General features: G+C 41.5%; 1 protein-coding gene across 4 annotated transcripts in view; it reads left to right on the top strand.

Annotated features, from left to right (window-relative positions):
- Positions 1-2,804: 2,804 nt before the first annotated feature.
- The window catches only part of NSD3 (nuclear receptor binding SET domain protein 3), a 103,827-nt gene continuing 93,947 nt past the window's right edge, over positions 2,805-12,684 (top strand). For 3 of the 4 annotated variants that reach the window (XM_012762969.2, XM_012762971.2, XM_012762972.2), the window contains exon 1: positions 2,805-3,309. The gene's annotated coding sequence lies outside the window, so the exon portion shown is untranslated. The remainder of the gene's footprint in view (positions 3,310-12,684) is intronic. The other variant, XM_012762973.2, reaches the window with a different exon arrangement.

A 12,684-nucleotide genomic window follows, 5' to 3' on the forward strand; every position in this document is an offset into this window, starting at 1 on the left:
GGCACTTCAGTTTCTAGGATGGACGGCTGAGCCATCTTGGGAAAGCGAAAGATCTAGAAATATTCTTGTTCCCCAGCGATCTTGTTACAGCAGGTGTTACAGCGCGTGGCGAGGACAAACCCAGCGGTACATGGAGAGTCAGAGAATCAAAGTAGATTCGCTGGCAGGCTCAGAGGGGTCTCGCCACCAAATTCTAAGCCCCATCTACCCGATTCTCCCCACTTCTATTAAGTTGGGGTGGTCCAAGGGGTGGGGTATCAGGTGGCTAATGCCCGCCAGGTAATAGGTTAGTTGATGTGTCAGGTAATAGGTTCGGTGTTCTGCTGATGAGGGTCTTCCGCGAGGGGTGGGGGGTCTCAGGATGCTGAAGTGCCAAGTAATAGGTGGGGGTTTTCCTTTTCAATCTCTTCCCATCCATTTTATCTGGCTGCAGTAAAAATTTTGGTGACGCTACTCAGAGCAGACAGCAATGAGTCGCTTCACACGGTGAATACTTCTCTTAACATGTGACGTGACCACAAGCTTTACTCATCTGGGCTGCACATTTCTAAGAATGAAAGATGTCGCGCATTAAATTTCAGTAAAAAATGCAGGCTGCTTTTAATTCGCAAAACATTTTTCAGCTAATAACCAAACGGATCGACTATATTAAATACGCAAAAATTTTCAGTTTGGCCACTAGAGGTCCCTTTGTGCACGTCTGATGTTCAACTTTCCACGTAAAGGTTTCACTCCACGTCCTGTGTTTACTAGAATTAAAATCTACAAAGCTTTGGTCTCTTTACCTTTTCCTCCCTGAAAATTCTTGACTTTGCGCTCTAAACTGTAGAAATAGCTTTCACATTAGTATTATAAATCACTGCACTACCATGTACATGTACTTTTCTGGAAAAGATTATAAAGGATGCAAAAACATTCTCAGTTCCCTGGGAGACATTTTATACCACAAAATAGTTTAATACATGTATTGTATTCACTTAAAACCAGGCACAGTAAAAATCATTAATTATTCATAAACCAGATGAATGAGTCTATGCCCAGCATTTGAAAGATGAGCTGTTTTCTACCACTGCCATATGTCAGCAATCCTATTCTAAAAAGGGAAGAGTTAAAAACTCCTCTTATTGAAACCCATTTGTTCAAAGCAGTGTCTACCTTCCCTTGTTATGAGGCTTGGCGATTTCTTTTACTTTCAGGGTATGTGATTTGTCACGTAGGGAGTTTCTGTATGTAATCTTCGGAAGAGAAACCAAAAAAGTTTCCCCCCCCATAACTCTGACCCTGAGAATTGTTTTAGATTGCTGTCTTAATGAACTGCTTGCTCATTTTCTACTGAAAAGAATAAACATGTTCTGAACCTCAGAAGATGTTAGATGCTGAAAATGCAAAGTATTATTTTTAATAAGGAAGATACAGGAGGGGCAAATGGAGGATGGAGGTAGAAAAAAAAAGACTAATGTAACCCCTCTTTCCAGTAGATAGACTCAAACTAGGCTCAGGTGGCCCTCTTTGGCCATATGTGTTTTTAGAAGACATATTTATCACAAATAAAAAATGTGCTTTTACTGATCGTTTCAATTTGTCTTACTATACAACGCATAGGTTTAAAAATATTGAATGAGTAACAGCAAAGGGAACTCATAATTGTCAGTATCGTCCTTAGTATTATTAACAGGGTTATGCCAAAAAAGCGAATTCATAATTAATACCCATTAAAATAACTGATCTTATAGGACTCTTTTAATTTCTTGTTTAAGTGGTATTTAAAAATGAGATTGTAAGGTGCTTCTTGTAATGGAACCAAATAGATCCTGCATATGAGGTCTTTAGAGAGTATGACGTCTACCAGCGCTATGGCTTTATTATTCTCAGAATGGAGAGCGCAGGCCTGGTTTCCTCACCTGACAGCTGCCTGTGTCTCTGTACGTTCCCGACTCTGTGGGGCCACGTTCTAAGTCTTCCTCACCAGGCCGGCACACACCTGGGACCTGCCACTGTTTTACGTAAACTTCCTAGGATGGTGGGCTAGGGGATCACAGAGAACTGCCTCCCTCTTCGTCCCCTCGCTCTTGCCTGAGCCGCCTAGGACCCGTGCCCGCGCCCCGCCGGTCGGGAGGGGAGCGGCGGCGGGCCCGGCACGTGACTGGCACGGAGCCGCCCGGGCCGGCGGCGGGGATGCGGGCGGCGCTGACGTCGTCGTCGTCACCCACAAGCCTCCGCGCCCGCGCTGGAGCCGGAAGGGGGCGTGCGGGGCCGGCGGCCGCGGGGAGGTCTCGCGCCCCCCGGACCCGACCGCGGCGCCGCCGGCCTTCTGCTGGCGGCTGGGGTCTCCGCACGACCCTCAGCCGCGGCCGAAGGGGGAGCTGTGCCCCAGGCTTGAGTCTGAAACCGCCGCCGGCTCCGGACGCGGGCCCTAGTGGAGGCGCGTCTCTGACAGCTGTCGGACGGCGCCGGAGTGGCCCGGCTCGCGCGGGTCTCCGGCACGGGCCCGCCTGCAGCCCATCTCTAGCGTCCGGGAGTGGCGGCGCGGTGGCGCTCTGGGGAGCCCCGGTGGCGCTCAGGGCGTGCTGTCACCACATAAGTACCCAAGGCCACGCACGGGCCGGCCGCGCAGGCCCCTCTCCCTGCGTCCCGGTCCTGTCCTCCTGCGCACCATCCCTCCGGCTCGGCCTCGGCCGCGCGCCCCCGGCCGCCCCTCCTCTGCGCCCCGCCGACGGGCTTCCTCCTCCGGCCCCCCGCGCCCCAACCGGACTGCATTTCCCGGCAGGCGCCGCGGCGCACGGCCAATGAGGGCCCGAGGATTTGGCGGCGGCGGCGCCCCGAGAGTCGGGGTGGGGGGGCTTTGTGCGCGGCGGCGGCGGCGGCGGGCGCGGGCGGCGGCGGCCAGCGCGGAGGCGGAGGCCGAGGGACCGTGCACAGGTCGCCGCGGAGAGGCGTGCGGATTCCGAGCCGAGCCCCGAGGACCCCGCCGCCCCGGTCCGGCCGTCAGCCGCAGGCTCCTCTCCGGCAGCGGCGGCTGCGCGGCGACCCCGCTCCCCGCTTCCCTTCCCACCCGTCGCCCGCAGCCCTCCTGTGCCCGCAGCACGCCCGGCCCGGCCCGGCCGCGGCCCTCCTCGGTGCCGGCCGCCATGGCAGAGGCGTCCGGCGCGGGGAAAATCTAGCCGGGGGATTTCATGCGGCCTAGCCTGGTTCCGTCCGCTCCCCCCGCGGCCCCGGCGGCTGCCCGCGCCCCAGCCCCGCTCCGGGCCTCCGTGTGTCTCCTGTGAGCGTACTGACACGGCCGCGGGGTTAGAATGGAACAAACTGAAGGTAAAGTGCGTGAGCGTGTGTGATGTGGAACGCGAGGAAGGCTGAGGGGGACGCCGGCGAGGGGGCGGCCTCGGACGGGGCACGGGGAGACCCCGGCGGGAAGGAGAGGCGGGTGGCCGGAGAGGGTTCGGGGGAGTCCGGGAGGAGGAGCGGATGGCCAGGTGGGGGTGTGGAGGGGCTGGGGGTGGGGCAGGGAGGCGGGTGGGGGTAAGAGATGGAGTGGCGCCGGCCTGGGAATTGGGAGTAGAGGTGGGATGGGGGCGGGGATAGAGACGGGGACGGGGCAGGGGAAGAGTTCGATTTGGACGAGACGAGGGGCCTGGGTGGAGGACGGAGAAATGGGAGGTTTGGGTGGAGTGGGGGAAGTAGAGTCTGGGGGAAGGGGCAGAATTTGATGGAGGAAGGGGCCACCTTGTGGGGATCGAGGGAGAAATGAGGGAATGGAAGTGGAGGAAAGGGATGAGAAATGACTGAGGCAGGACGCGATAGGAGGATAAGGAAGCACGCAGGAAACTGGGAGACGTAGGATTGGGTTAGGGAAGGGAATGAACTGAATGTTGGTGGGGATGAGAACGAGCCGACTTGGCATCACAGAGTGGGAGGAAAAGAAGGGGATGGGGGCTGTTAAAGTGTTAGGAAGGAAGCCTTTTGTTCCTATATTTGTGCGTATTCTGTGCCTTTTCTTTCAAGACTAGAGAATGGAGAAGCTAGTGGTTATGGGATTGTGATTGTTGTGAAATGGGGAGGTGTGGGTTTTGCTGTTTTGAGGGAGGAGGAGATGTGTTTGTGTTATGGTTGGGAGACAGGGAGAGACATGGCCATAATCTGACGGTTTTGGTGAGGGAGTGAAGACTGTTCAGATTTAAAGGGGGCAGGGGCAGCCATGTTTGCTGCCAGGCGCTGCAGTGTAAATAAATCCCTTTTGCTCTCCGACATCAGCGTGAACCTGGAAGGGGCTGGTTCAGATTGTCAACCCCCTTTCTTCCTAATCACGAGCTGTTTCCCCCTTACATCTTGGGTCATTTAAAATTATTCATAACCACCAAAGGAGATAGTGATGTTTTCCATCCTGTGTGTTTTGCTGCTTTTCTCCTTCTCTTTCCCCTCTTCCTTCTGGTTGCAAACAAGGCATGCTGTTGGACTGCAGTGTAAATTTAACTCTTCTAGTAAATTTAAAACTAGATTATTACTAGCTGAAGGAATCATTACTACTGTACTATTTCAAACATCATCATGAAACGTCTTTTAAATATTAAAAATTCATTTGTTTCAGAAGCCCCAAAGCGGTCAACATGTTTTCTGCCATTCTTTAAGTAAACAAGGAAATTGCATCGGTTATTTTACTTGGGCCTGTGCTCTTGGCAGAGCACTGTGTGGGGGTGAGAGGGGTAGGAAGATCTGCTTGTGGCAGCTTATCTCCTTGCTGTATTTTGAATGTTGAAAAATTAGAAATGTGTGCATTTTTAAATGTTTCTGGTAGCTCTTGCTTATAGGTGATGGCTGTGTTAAGAATAGTGTTTTCTTTTTTTGTAAACTCTTCCCCATCCGGTCCCTTTGCTTTCATGTAGCTAACTCAATACAGTCTCCAAATGCCAGTTCAGCACAGTGCAATGATCTATGAAGTAGGCATGCAGTTCTTAGAGCCTCACTGAGGTGCCAGGGTTTTTTTTTTTTTTTTTTTTTTTTTTTTTGTGGACGTTCAGGTCACTCAGGAAAGCTACTGTAACTCTTCGGTGTATTCAAATGTAACTACTTGTAGAATTTGAAATGGTTACTATTTTAAAGGTTTAAAATTTATTTAAGTCTGACAAACTTAAATAAATTGGTATTCAGTGGAGCCTCTTTTATTTTCATATTGAAAAATGTTAAATGTGTGTGACATTTTGTCTCATAATTGTAATTGGGGTAACCCAAACTGTAATACATCACACTGATATTGAAACTGTTCTCCAATACCAAGAAGACCTGTTAGAATTGTAATATGGTGGACTCAAGCCAGTTGTACTACATATTGATTTGATCTACCTTAATGTCAGCATTCTCTCAGTTGTTATGTAGAAGCTTAGGATGTGTTCTTGGCTTGTTAGGAAAATTAAATTGAATATTGTTAGAGTGATACTTTCTGAGAGTGTGTTTACTATATAAAAGCCAGATTTACAACTTGGAGTATTTTGATTTGGTAATATTCAGCCTCAATCTTTTTTTAATTCTATGAGGAAAAGTATGATTTTAAAAAGCCATTCATCATGCTTTTTTGGAATTTGTTTTTATGGAGATTTCACTTTTATATCTCCCACTTGATTGACATCTTATTTGTAATTAATTGGCAAATTATGTGCAAAACTATCAGTACCAAAAAGAGGAAAATGAGCAATCATTGTATATTAAAAAATATTTTAAAAGTTGGAAGGTTGAATTGCTTTAAAAAACTTATTTTTATGTATTCAACATTCTGTAAAGATTAGAGTCTCCTGCCCAGCCATCATAAGTATTCTGGTTCCTTGGACAGGTATCTATATAATGAAGAAGGCTACTCTCGTAGGTGACACTTAAAACCCAAACTTTGCTCTGATTACTATGTTCATCAGCCCACCTGTTACCTGTGATAGCTTTTTAAACCTTAAATTAACAGGTGCCCTTTCTTATAGTGATCAGATTGTATGAGTTTTGGATAAAGGAAATTGATTGTGAGATTGATGATCATTGAATGAATTGTCAAATCTGATTCTAAAGACAGCTGTTTTTTGAGTTTATAGTAATATTTATAATAATCCCAATAATAGCTGCTAACACTTGTCCTCTTACAATGTGCTATGCTAAATGCCTTACATGCATGATTTCCTTTTATCCTCTTGACAGTTTCAACTCCTTTTTACAGATGGAGAAACTGAGGTTAAGTAACTTAATAATATCATATGGATGGTAAATAGCAAAGCCAGTATTTGAGCCCAGGTCTTGTCTAATTATAGAACCTTTACTTTTAGTTTCCTTTCTTGTTCTTTCTCTTTCTGTTTTCTTTTTTCTTTCTTTCTTTTTTTTTTTTTTTTTTTGTTTTTGGAGACAGGAGGGTCTTGCTCTGTCTCCCAGGCTGGAACACCTGGGCTCAAGTGATCCTCATGCCTCAGCCTCCTGCCTGAGTAGCTAGGTCCTAGGACTACAGGTATGCACCACCTCACCTGATTTTTTCATTTTTAGTTTTTATAGAGACGGGGTCTCGATATGTGGCCCAGGCTAGTCTTGAACTCCTGGCTTCAAGTGATTCTTTCACCTTGGCCTCCCAAAGTGCTGGGATTATAGGTGTGAGCTGCCACATCCAGCCTACTTTTAGTTTCTTTTAAAACTTTATAAAAGTAATACATGTTCATTATTTTTTTTTTTTTTTTTTTTTAGCCATAGGCTTGAACAAACTGCGATCATGTTCATTATTTTTAAAGTTTTCAAATATTACAGAAGGCTAAGAGATTTTTTTTTAAAGTTAGCATTCCTCTTTCCCCACTTATAACCACTTTGAAGTTTCTTTTTTTTTTTTTTTTAAGCCAGTCAAATTTAGCAGTGGGGGGTTGAATACCAACTTTAGTGACACTAATGTGAATAAGTTCTGATAACCCACTACCATCGGACCAGCCACTTTGAAGTTTCTTATGTGTCCTAGAGAATTTCTGTGTATATATATGTGTATATCTCTTTTAAAATACCAGTGGAGTCATACTATCTGCATTTTACTTTTTAGTTTTAACAGGATATCTGGGACATCTTTTTACGTTAGTACATATGGATCCACAGCTTTTTCTGGAAAGGGTCATGTAGTATTATGTTGTCTGGAATGTTCATTAACATTTAGGTTGTTAACCTAAGTTTTTGCTATTATAAGTAATATAGTTAATCCTAAATCCAGTTCCTAACAGCCTGTTTAAATGGAAAAGAGATAGCCCAACTACTTTATTTTACAAGAGAGAAAACTGAGGCCTTTATAAGTTAAGTCCAAGGTTTTGGTTACAAACCTGTTACTTGGCTCTTTATACCACATCATAATCTTCCTTTCTGTGAAAATATTTCAGCTGTCTGTGAAAGCTCAAGGTGAGGCACATTTAGTATAATGAGTTGGAGGGGAGTAGGTAAGTTGCACTGAGGCAAGGGATCTTGCTTGTCTTTTTTCATACTTTGTTCACCATGTTGTACCTATAGTGTATACACAACATATTTTAACATGCAAAAATAAATTGTGTCCAAGATATCTTGAAGTTTGTGTTTTTGTAATGAAGTGGTTTTTAGTGAGATTTTTCCTATTTTAACGAAGTTATCAATGAAACAGGATAGCAAAGAAATGAAAAAAATCAGAGGTTTATCATGGTCCTGGAAAGAAAATTGAGACATTAGTAAATTTTAAAAAGTGAGCTAAAATACCTAATTGAAAACAAGTTCATAAAAATCTTAGCAGACATTGTTGAGTACTTTGTTTGCATAAACATTTTTTTTTTGTCTATCAAGAAGAAATGGATTGCCATGGATACTTATTCATTGGGTTATTTTAAAACAAAAAGATAGTCTTGTCTGTTGTAGACACTTAAGATGTTAAAAATCATTAAAGTTTTAAAAAGATTTAGAATTTAATATCTACTCATAAAATCTGTTTCTCAATACAATGCTGTTTTTAGTTTTACTTTAAACAAAAAAAAAACAGTCCATTATTTTTTGAAAGAGCAACTAAGATGATTTATTCCTTTGTTAATAAACATGTCCAACATTTGAGTTTAAAAAGAATGGTGAGCTTTATTTCTGCAGGCTAATCTTTTTATAAATAGTAATAAGGTTAAATTTAAGAAATTGATTATACTATGATTTCCTAACTTTTTTTTTTTTTTTTTTTTTTTTGAGACAGAGTCTCACTTTATTGCCCAGGCTAGAGTGAGTGCCGTGGCGTCAGCCTGGCTCACAGCAACCTCAAACTCCTGGGCTCAAGCAATCCTCCTGCCTCAGCCTCCCGAGTAGCTGGGACTACAGGCATGCGCCACCATGCCTGGCTAATTTTTTTTTCTATATATATTAGTTGGCCAATTAATTTCTTTCTATTTATAGTAGAGATGGGATCTCGCTCTTGCTCAGGCTGGTTTCGAACTCCTGACCTCGAGCAATCTGCCCACCTCGGCCTCCCAAAGTGCTAGGATTACAGGCGTGAGCCACTGCGCCCGGCCTCCTAACATTTTTTTAAAAGCTTACAATTTTTTTATTTTTACTGTTGACCTTAGTGTGTAATATGTACTTTAAACATTTCTGTGGTTTGTCGTACCTGCCAGTGTGGCAGGTGAAAGGTATATTTTAAATTTTGTGAATTTGAAAGATGTTCAGTTTTTACTAAATGGATGTGTGTTGTTACTCCTAAAGTACATCTGCTTATTGACAAGATTTTGAATTTGAAAAAGCTCTTTGAAAAAGGATTCTTATTTTTAAATTTTAGATGTGGGTCTTTATCATCATTAACTGATCTACAGTGATTAACTTCTCCCCCCTTCTTATTACTAGGTTCCCTTTTCCGTCTATATTTAGGGCTATATTGAGGAGAAAGTGAATAGGGAAATGGAAAATTTTTTGTATTTGTATAGTTTCCATTTTAACCATATGTAACACTGAAAGATAAAAATATTATCTAATAATACCTTACATTTATATGGCATCTTCCGAGATGTTTGCTAGAATTCCCACACAATTACTTCACTTTTTTTTAAATGTGAAGTTGGAAAGCTTAAGTTAAATAATAACTTACTCTAAAGATGGGAAATTTGAGATTTCAGGGACTCCTCGGGCCTAATAGACTGTTATGTTAAGCAGAATAAGGTCTTCAGGTTTCAGTGTGATTACTTTAAAACATTTATTTATTTACTTAAAGCTCTCTCCCTAAGTTACCTAGACTGACTTGAACTCCCGGGCTTAAGGAATCTTCTTGTCTCAGTGTCTGAGTAGCTGGGATGACAGGCATGTACCACTGCGCCTCACTCAGGATGATTACTTAAAATTTTTTTTTTTTTTTTAAAAAGAGTGTCTGTGTCCTGACTTTTTCTTCATAGCTTATATTATCCTTATTTTAATAGATAATTAAACATTAAATATCAAGTATTTTTCTACCATAGAATATGCTTTTTCTTATTTTGCTGAAAGTTATATGCATACTTCCTAAAATATATAGGTATTTTAAATTTAAGAAATGGGATTTTGTGAGTAAAACAAAATTTAGTTTATCAAATTGATTTGAGAGTAAGAAGATCATATGCAGAGACATTTTGGCCATAGCCAAGACAATATTGTGTCTATTGAGTCTTGTGTTATATAACCTCTCTTAGCTGAGGAGTCTGGAGAAGGCTGTATGGGCCACTGTGCAGTGGCTCACGCCTATAATCCCAGCACTTTGGTAGTTGAAGCAGGAGGATCACTTGAATCCAGGAGTTTGCGACCAGACTGGGCAATGTAGTGAGACCCCCATCTATATAAAAAATTACAAAAATTAGCTAGGTGTGGTGGTTGGTGTGTAGTCTCAGCTACTCAGAAGGCTGAGGCAGGAGAATCACTGGAGCCCAGGAGTTCGAGGTTACAGTGAGCTATGATCACATCACTGCACTCCAGCCTGGATGACTGAGCAAGACCCTGTCTCTAAAAAAAAAAAAGCTGTATGTAAAAAACAAAAGCTTTAAAAATGGGCATTTCAGAGCCTTTTTAAAATTGTGAAACATGACATATAAAGCATATAAAACCTAAATGTATAGTATAAACAAATAATTAGAAAGTGAGTATCATGTAGCTATCACCCAGGTAATAAACCCATTAAAGAAAGCTGCAGAGACAGCCTCCTTGGTTTAGCTAGTATTGCTTTGGTGGTAGTTGACCTTTAGGGATAATAGTATACTGATGTCTCAGGTTTTTTTTGTTGGTTTTTTGGTTTTTTTTTTCATCAAAAGAACCTAAAAAATTCATAACCATGAGGGGTGGGGCAGCAGATAAAAAAAATAGAATAACCAATTTTTAATTGTTACCATCAAAAGGAATATCTGGACAATTAAAAAATCCCAGGTTAACATTTAATATAGACATAGTGATTTGTGATCATAGTGCTTTATTGAATAACAAAAAATAATACTAAATCCTACAAGAAAGTGCCATTTTTTTTTTTTTTTTTTTTTTTTTTTTTGAGACAGAGTCTCACTTTGTTGCCTAGGCTAGAGTGAGTGCCGTGGCGTCAGCCTAGCTCACAGCAACCTCAAACTCCTGGCTCAAGCAATCCTTCTGCCTCAGCCTCTCAAGTAGCTGGGACTACAGGCATGTAGCCACCATGCCCGGCTAATTTTTTCTATATGTATTAGTTGGCCAATTAATTTCTTTCTATTTATAGTAGAGACGGGGGTCTCGCTCTTGCTCAGGCTGGTTTCGAACTCCTGACCTCGAGCAATCCACCCGCCTCGGCCTCCCAGAGAGCTAGGATTACAGGCGTGAGCCACCGCGCCCGGCCGAAAGTGCCATTTTATACGTAGTATTTGTTTAGAGTTCATCTCTGTTGCTGTTTTTCGTAGGCTTCAATGACTGTTTTAGATTAATATGTGAACTCTAACATGACTTTTGTTTAGAATATGTCAATTTGCCTATGTTATTAATTTCCTAGCTGAAGTATTTTATGTAACAAAAACTAGTTTGACACTCTTGCTTTGGCAGTAGTGTAACCACTCGGAGTAATAACCTGAGAAGCGATCAGTAGTGACCATCTATGTTTGACCCTGCATCCTTAGTACCTCTTGAATCTTACCTTTTTTATAATTTGGTCAAGTGAAGCAAATTTCTTTTGAAGCTAGAGAAACTTACTGGATTGTGCTTCCCTGGCCTTCTGGATTATTTTCTTACATTTTGGAAAGGTTAAATGTTGACTTTCGAGGATTATGATAGCAGAAGAAGTTGAATGCTTTTTTCCTTTGATTACCTGCTGAATACAGTCTATTTGCATAAACCTGTGCAATATGGACTTTGAAAAAGACATTTTTATAACATATCTGTATGTATAAATTAAAGTCTTTATTTGGTTATTATAATTTTGTCACTTTAAGCTGTCTTTTTTATGTTCTCTGCAGAATCCAGATGCATTAGAATATAGAATATTTTACATTAGATTTTGGTGAGAAACTTCTCATTGTGCTTTACTGTATCCTTGAATTCCTTTGGGTAATGCAATAGGCTGTTTTTTTTTTTTTTTTACTCTCATTAAAGTTTAAGCTAGTTTTTCTCCTGCAAGGATGGTAAATAATTATTTTAAATCTTGAAGTGAACATATATGTTGACTTCCCTTGATGTGTAAGTATATATGATTTGATATAATTATTTTAAAAAATAAAGTAATTTGGCTATGTGTATGAAGTAGAGTTAATATGCTTTTAGAAACCTCACAGTTTCTGTGTTGTTACCACCTGTACATTTAGCCTCGATCATTAGAATTTATTTTATTGGGTGATAGAATTAGTTAAGGCATTGACGTGTATATATACATGCATACACATAATATCCCTAATAAATGCCAATAGCCTGATTAGATTTAATTTAATTAATTAATTTATTTGATGCACAAAGTCTTTCTCTGATGTCCAGGCTAGAGTGCAGTGGCCTGATCATAGTTTATTGCAGTCTTGAACTCCTGTGCTCAAGCAATCCTCCTGCCTCAGCCTCCCAGGTAGCTGGAATTACAAGTGTGTACCACCACACCCGGCTATTTTTGTACAATTTTTTGTAGAAGATGGGGTTTCACTGTGTTGCCCAGGCTGGTCTCCAACTCCTGGCCTCAAGCGATCCTCTTCCCTTGGCCTCCCAAAGTGCTGGTTTAACGGGTGTGAGGCACTGCACCATGTTTTATTTTTTAATGGGAAACTTGAACTTTTCTAAAGTGGATACTAGTTTTGTAATAACATTTATTGTGTTTAAATTCTCCAAGGATTGTTTATTATAGAAAAATTAAAAACCAGTAAGGTATAAAGAAAATTAAAATCATCTAAAATCCTACCAGCTGGAAGTAATTACTATTAATATTTTGTTCCATTTTCTTCCAGTATTTTTCTTACATATGTGTGTGTTGTTTTTTGACAGAAATTGGAGTTGTACATTCATATTTTGTAACATGTTTTATTTAATATATTATGAAATAAATATTTTTGAGATTGTGATTTTAAAAATCAATATATATTTTATTATATGGGTATGCTAGTATTTGCTTACTATTTCTCTACTGGTGGTCTTTTAGGCACTAGTAAGAGGGTGCCTATATATTTGGGATATTATAATTTGATGAACATCCTTAAATATTAAAAAAAATCTGTGTTACTGTGATTATTTCATTAAAATAAATTCCTAGAA

Source organism: Microcebus murinus, chromosome 24 (genome assembly GCF_040939455.1).
Source record: "Microcebus murinus isolate Inina chromosome 24, M.murinus_Inina_mat1.0, whole genome shotgun sequence".
In the NCBI taxonomy this organism is placed as follows: Eukaryota; Metazoa; Chordata; class Mammalia; order Primates; family Cheirogaleidae; genus Microcebus; species Microcebus murinus.